Raw genomic sequence first — 6,704 nt, 5'->3', positions numbered from 1 at the left:
TTTCATTTAAGAAGTTTTCAATTTGGCGTGCTGCTGGATCCTCAATGACACCTGGAAATACAGGTGGCACCAGGGGCCCAAAGCATCATTTTACAACTGCATCTGTTGAACAGATGCAGTTGTAAAATTTTAGACGAGTAAGGGGGGTTGTTGGAGGGGATAGGGAGAATATGGGGGCTCTGGGCTAGGGTTGGGGAGGAGTCACATGAAGGGTCACGTGCCCCCCTTGTATCCCTCCTATGAGTGCAGTACCAGCAAGAAATGATTTCTACTTGCACCACTGTGGGGGGAGGGTGGGGACTGAGGGATTGTTAGGCAGTTGGTAAGCCTCCCCCATGCAGACCCTTAGCCTCTATCATTCAGTCAGACACATCTGCCCATGTCCCCATGTGTCCCTGTACCCCCACTCATCCACTTCCCTCCCCCGTCTGAATGTTTCCCTGCCCCCTCATTCAGCCACCCCTCCTCCTCTGTCCCTGCACTCCCACTCAGTCACCCCCTTCCCTGTCCCCATGTGGCCCTGCACCCCTTTTCCCATTCAGCCCGTCTTTCCCCCACACTAGCCCTTCCAAACCCCAGTTTGTCACCCCCCAGCAGCCCCATGTGCCCCACTCTGTCTGCTCCCCACATATCCCATACCTCCTCACCTGGCTCTGCAGTCAGGGTGCTGTGAAGAATGCAGCCTTTTCTTCTCCTTATCTGCAGTTTACTGCTCCCACCTGGGAGCAGCTGCCTTCTGTTCTGGAGCCAGAGTAGTCTCTGGTGGGTGAAAGGCATAACTGCAGAATGTATTTTCTGCAGAGAAAAACAAAATTCTGCGGGGAGACATGAATTCCACACATGCACAGTGGCACAGAATTCCCCCAGGAGTAAAACAGTCATGGGGCCAGAGAGAGAGAGAGAGTGTGTGTGTGTGTATGTGTGTGTGTAAGAAAATGACTCTGTAGTCCAGGAATTAGGGTGGGAGGTCCTGCATCCTGTCTCCCTGCTCCAATCACTCTTTCATTATTTATCCACAGTGGAACAGTTTCAACAGGAACGACTGTGGGAGAATACATCAGAATATCCCATTGCTCAGTGGCCTTAGGGAAAATGGCATCCTGGTCAAACTTGTATTTTGGCATCCCTGACCCCTGCTGCCTCCTCAGGCTCCCTACCCCCTGGTGGTTTTGTATGGGATCAAGGCAGGTGCCAGTTGGAATTATTAATATTTGAAATTATTATTTTGGGAAATTATAAATTCCTTTATTAAATTCATAGCCAAACGGTACTTCTTTATGCAGTTACTCTAAACATGCCTAAAAAAGTCTAACTTATAAGCAACTTACTACATCCAAACAGTAACAAAACATTTCTAAGCATTTTAATCAAGCTATTTACAAATGGGTGAAACCCGGGGGTGCTCAGACCCATATTGGTCTGCTCCAAAGTGGTCAGACAGATATTAGCAGTGAGCCCTTTAAGAGTTTACTTTTTATACCCTTTAACTAACAAGTCATGTCATTGCCAATTACTGACTTCAGCAATCAATTTGAGACAATTCGCCCTTATTTCCAGTCTTAATCCAGATAAGGTTTACAATCTCCTTTCTTCCCAAGGCCTTTACTCCCCTCCTTTTAGCTGTGCGACAGTTTCCCATTGCACCTGGGTTCACACAGGCTTTGCCACGGGTGCGTGGGTTGGAAGGGCTGTGTTGGCTCATTTTAAGACAAATTCACTGTTTGATTTAAAACCATCACCCCTATTGGTCAGAGGCCTCCTTCTTAGAAACTTCCCCTTAGTTATTCTTTGAACCAAACATCCTCCCTCCTTTATATCTTCTGGCCTTATAACTCATTATTTTCAAGGCCTTCCTTCTACTTGCTAGTCAGGACCTTTCTTTACAACACATATATATTTCCTTAACTAAACTTTAACTTTAATTCTTTAATTTTATACTTCTCCTACAGCGCCTAACTCATTCCCACAAGAAATGTCTTAGGCAGCCGGTTCCTATTCATGGAGTGCTAAGCATAGGCAGGCTTCAGCCTGGATTTAGGTACCTATCTCCAAGAGGAGGTGGGGCTTAGCACAGCACACACCACTGGTGTCAGTGTCTCCCACTGGCTAATTTAAGTGGCTCCGTGGGAGGTCAGAGGGAAGGTGGTGTCTGATATGAGAACACAAGGAAGCACAGAGAGCTTGCATGGTCCCAACAGACACTTCTAGGCAAAATAACTCCTCTGGCCTTGTGCATGAGATGCACGCACATCAACAGTGGCATCCACATTGATGCATACTGAAGAAGACCCATTGTGCCAAGTTACATGCAAGCGAGGGGAGGTCTTACATTCTGGCCCTGTGTCAAGCTTGTACAGAGGGAAGATCACAGTTACCAATAACAAGAAAAAGGGTGTGTGTGTGGGGGGGGGGGGGGGGGGGGGGGGGGGGGGGGAGTCCTACTGGATCCAGCTTCTTAGAAATCAGGGCTGGTTAGACTCCAGCTGCACTGGCTCTCAGTAGTTTACTACCCACTCCCAGAGATTCATTCTAACTTAGTCCCACTGGAGGGTGAGAAGCACTGGGGATGCATTACTCCAGTCTGAAAGTATTATTCACAAGAGAATATGTTTTCTTCCACATTGCTGAAGGTTGCTCTTTGTAAGCAGGCTGCCCTGATGGTGAACTTCTATCTTTCTCTCATGATACTAGCAGCAGAACCAACTGAGAGGGGACAGCTTCATGGAAATGAGCTTCTGTCCCTCTAACAGACTGAAGTGCTGGATTGTTTAAATTCAAATGGACGTGCTCTAGGTGCAAGTCACTAGTGTGTGGTGGGGGAAGAGTCACAGTTTGGGGAGAATTCAGCTCAGTGCCAGTGATTGGGCCATTACCAGTAGCCAGTCCTTTGGGGGTGGGAGATATCTGCATATTTGAGCTATACCAGGCCCCTTTACTGCTGTTTGGGAGCGGATGGTCCATTCCTGAGGTCAGTCAGGGAAGGCTGTTTAATTCAGCCATTGGGCTCTACCTCCACGTTTGTATTTGTGCAGGTAAAACCAATTAGTGGCAAAACTTGCCTTCTGTGGGTGAGCTCAGACACAGATCAGTCAGACAAAAAAGAGTTCAACAGTAAACTAAAGTCGCTGAAAAAGAATGACTGGTCCTGAGGTTAAGACAGAAGCATGGGAATCAGCATATCTGGGTTCTGCCACAGACTCACCCCGGGACCTTGAGGAAACCATTTAACTTATCAGATCTGCACAACAGGGCTGAGTGATAATCCTCTGCCTCACCCTGCTGTTAATGAGGCTTGATCCTTTAAAGTGCATAACATGCTTTGAGAGCCTCTGCTGAAAGTCAGTAGGGAAGTGTAAGCTATTAGTATAACTGTAAAGCTCTCCCTACTTGCTTTTCTGGAAAAGACTCTGCCCTCCAGGTCCGATGTATGAGGAACTACCTGTAAATGGTGTAGATTTCACCCTCCTTATGGATCCCAGACTATTCCATAGAATCATATAATAGTGGGACTGGAAGGGACCTTGAGAGATCATCTTTGGTGTTGAGCTCCCAATGGCTCAAGGTGGAGCAGACCCAAGGTGCCACCTTGCACTCACTTTTCTCCAAAGACAGCCTATGGCTACACATTGCAGGCTGATTCATTTCTGCACTGTCCCCACTACAAACCCACACATAGGGCTGCTTGAGATTAATCTATATAAAAAGGTCAAATCTGCTTTCAAACCCTGGGCAGCGTAAGCCTCCCAGGAAGGGGACTCATTGATCATGGCATTGCTTTTAGAGAAATCACAGGATGGTCGTGCAGGAAATGGCAAAACTCCTGGAAATAGTTTAAAAAGTCAGGTGTCTTGGCATTGTTTCATGCCCTAAATAACCTTTATTTCCTCAACCTTCTCTAAGTTCATTGAACTGTGCATGTGCACTGGTAACAGTGGGCAGATCTGGATAAAGAAGCTGTCACTTCAGAACTGACCTTTATATGCCTTCAGCTTTTTTTTTTTTTTTAAAGCCTTGAATTCTTTCCAGTCAGGGAAACGAAGATCTCACTGGGAGTCTACTGCTGTGAGGCTTTGTGTGGCCACAGCATCGCTGCTGAGCACTTCTACTGTTAGCTTTTTGTATGACCCAGAGTTTGACTTGGCAGCACTAAACGTTCTCTGAAACAATTTGGTATATTTGCCATCTCATTCACCTACCCACCCCTCAGAATCACACAATGACAAATCATGGAGCTTTTTCTTTTTAATTTAAAAAAATAATAATAAAAAAAAAATCACACAATCCATAATTCTTGGTTACTAATTATTTTGAGTTCAATGTAGCCCAAATTTGTCAATCTTCCAGGCACACTGCAAAAGCAACGTTTGATAGGGTTTTTGGAGAGGGCTGGGGCATGCTTCCCAGCATGATGAAAGGCTGGAAGTGACTCTGTGAGTAGCTGGCTGAGTTCCTGTTTGAAATTGTATTAATGCTGCTGCGATATTATTATGCTGCTAATTTGATCTCAGGGCACCTTGAGCCTTGGAGAGATTTTTATTATTTAAATGTGAATAAAATAAATTCAGCACAAAAAGGCAGTCTGGTACTTTCCTGACCCCTGGCCAAATACAGGCATGAACTATGGGGAGGGATCAGTGGCAAAAATCCTGTTAACTCACAATTATCTGGTAGCTTGTGTGTGTGATTTACACCAATTTGATATTTTGTGGGTAATAAAATTAGACCCTCTGTAAAGAGATGCAAGTCCCCCTGACTTCAACGGGAGCTGCAGCAGGTTTGAGTTTAGCCTTGGAAGAGTTGAGGATGGTGTGGGATAGGTTAAAGGACATGACCTGATTTCCCCTTTCACATGCAGTGGTTTTACTCAGGGGTGATTCTAGTGCTCCCAGCACCCCCACGGTTGAAGTGGTTTCCATCATATATAGGATTTACAGTTTTGTTCAATGGCTTTCAGCACCTTCCCCCCCCTACAAATTGTTCTAACATCAATAGTTTTACTCTATTTACATTCGAAACCACCATGGAGTTAAATAAGGAGTGAGCGAGTCAAGAATCAGGTCCTGAGTATGGGGATCTGTTTTATCTGATAGCAACTAGGCAGAGGCTATTCCTGCTGTGCCCCCTTCTGAGCTGTGGCTCACTCATTTTGCTCATCCCTGGAAGGCTTGGATCATGCCCGTTACACTATTTCTGCACTAGTCTAACCGTCAGATGGCCTTGAAAGCTGCCACTTAGTCCAGGCTGCAGTTGACGCACGCACCTCCCCATTTTGGGAAGCTGCCACAGCAGCTGCTTGGCCCCGTACCTTGCTTAGCTATAAAGGATTCGAGCTGCCATCATTTCAAAGCCTCCATTTATTTATATCTTTTTTTAATATACCATAAATAGTGCTGAGCATCGACACCTTCAGCCATGCAGACAAACCGTGCCCTTACTCATACCAGCCAAAACAGTTAAACATGCGGTATGTAGTGGAAGATAAACAACCCCCTGCTTAGACTTGGTTAACTCCTTGAGTACCCAGAGCATGCATAGCAGCTTGACTTAGGGCACAATACGAGATGTATGACAGTAAGGCCATAGTAAAGGAGGAGGCCTAAGAGGAAGTAGGACCTAACCTTCAGGGCCTTAGCCTGAGACACTGGTTCTATTCCCTGCTCTGACACAGATTTCCAGCATGACCTTGGGCAAGTAACTTAGAAAGTCTCAGAAGAATGGGGATAAGAGTACTGCGCTATCTCTCAGGGTTGTGGTGAGGATAATGACATTAACAATTGTGAGGTGTTTGGGCACTACAGTAAGGGGAGCCATGTAAGTTATTTGGGTGAGAAATTTGATAAGGACACAAAACCTCCTACATCTAATACATGTAAAAAAATTCCCTCTTAAACTGAAATACCACTCTTCCTCATTAACACACTGGGCCTAGGTGCAGTTACAAAAGGTCCCTTTCACCACGCCATAAAGGAGCCAGAAAAGTACAGGGGGGCTCCTGGCCCATCTACAGGTGATATAAGGGCTGTCCCCAAAACCTGCCTCTGGGGCATATTGGGGAAAGGAAGAGGGGACAGGCAGGGGGTGTTAACAGAGCACAAAGCACTGGGGCTACTGTTTTGCTTCCCCGAACCTACAGGTCCCCTGGAAAGCAGAATGCACATTAGAAAATTTGAGGCTGCTTTAACTTATAGCAGGAGTTGGCAGGGCTATGCAAAGCCCTAGAATAGGGCCTTCAAGCTTTGTTTTGCTTAAAAAGAAAAGCAAACCACACCCGCAAACCAAAAATTATATCTGTGCAATACCCCAGCGCACACAGCCAGAACTGTGGCTGGCTGCATGTTTTAAACAGCTTCCACCAGAATCAGCTCACATCAGCTCAAAATCTGTCCCCAGCTGTGCCAAAACTCTGGCGCGGTTTGGAAACCAAAGTTTGCCTGCTATCTTGTTGCAATAGGGTAGGTTAAAAAGGCTTTAGCTTCAGCAGGAGGGGAAAAAAGGGTTGTATGAAGGGAGAGCCAAATGATTAGGGTCCTACCAAATTCACAGCTGTGAAAAGCATGTCATGGACTGTGAAATTTGGTGTCCCTCCCCACCCCCCTTTGAAATCTGGTCTTTTGTGTGCTTTTACCTTCTAGTAAACAGATTTCATGTGGGAGACCAGTGTTTCTCAAACTGGGGGTCCAGATCCAAAAGAGGGGTTGCAAAGT

Source organism: Trachemys scripta, chromosome 3, assembly GCF_013100865.1.
Source record: "Trachemys scripta elegans isolate TJP31775 chromosome 3, CAS_Tse_1.0, whole genome shotgun sequence".
Taxonomy (NCBI): Eukaryota; Metazoa; Chordata; order Testudines; family Emydidae; genus Trachemys; species Trachemys scripta.
This window is presented reverse-complemented; position numbering follows the sequence as displayed.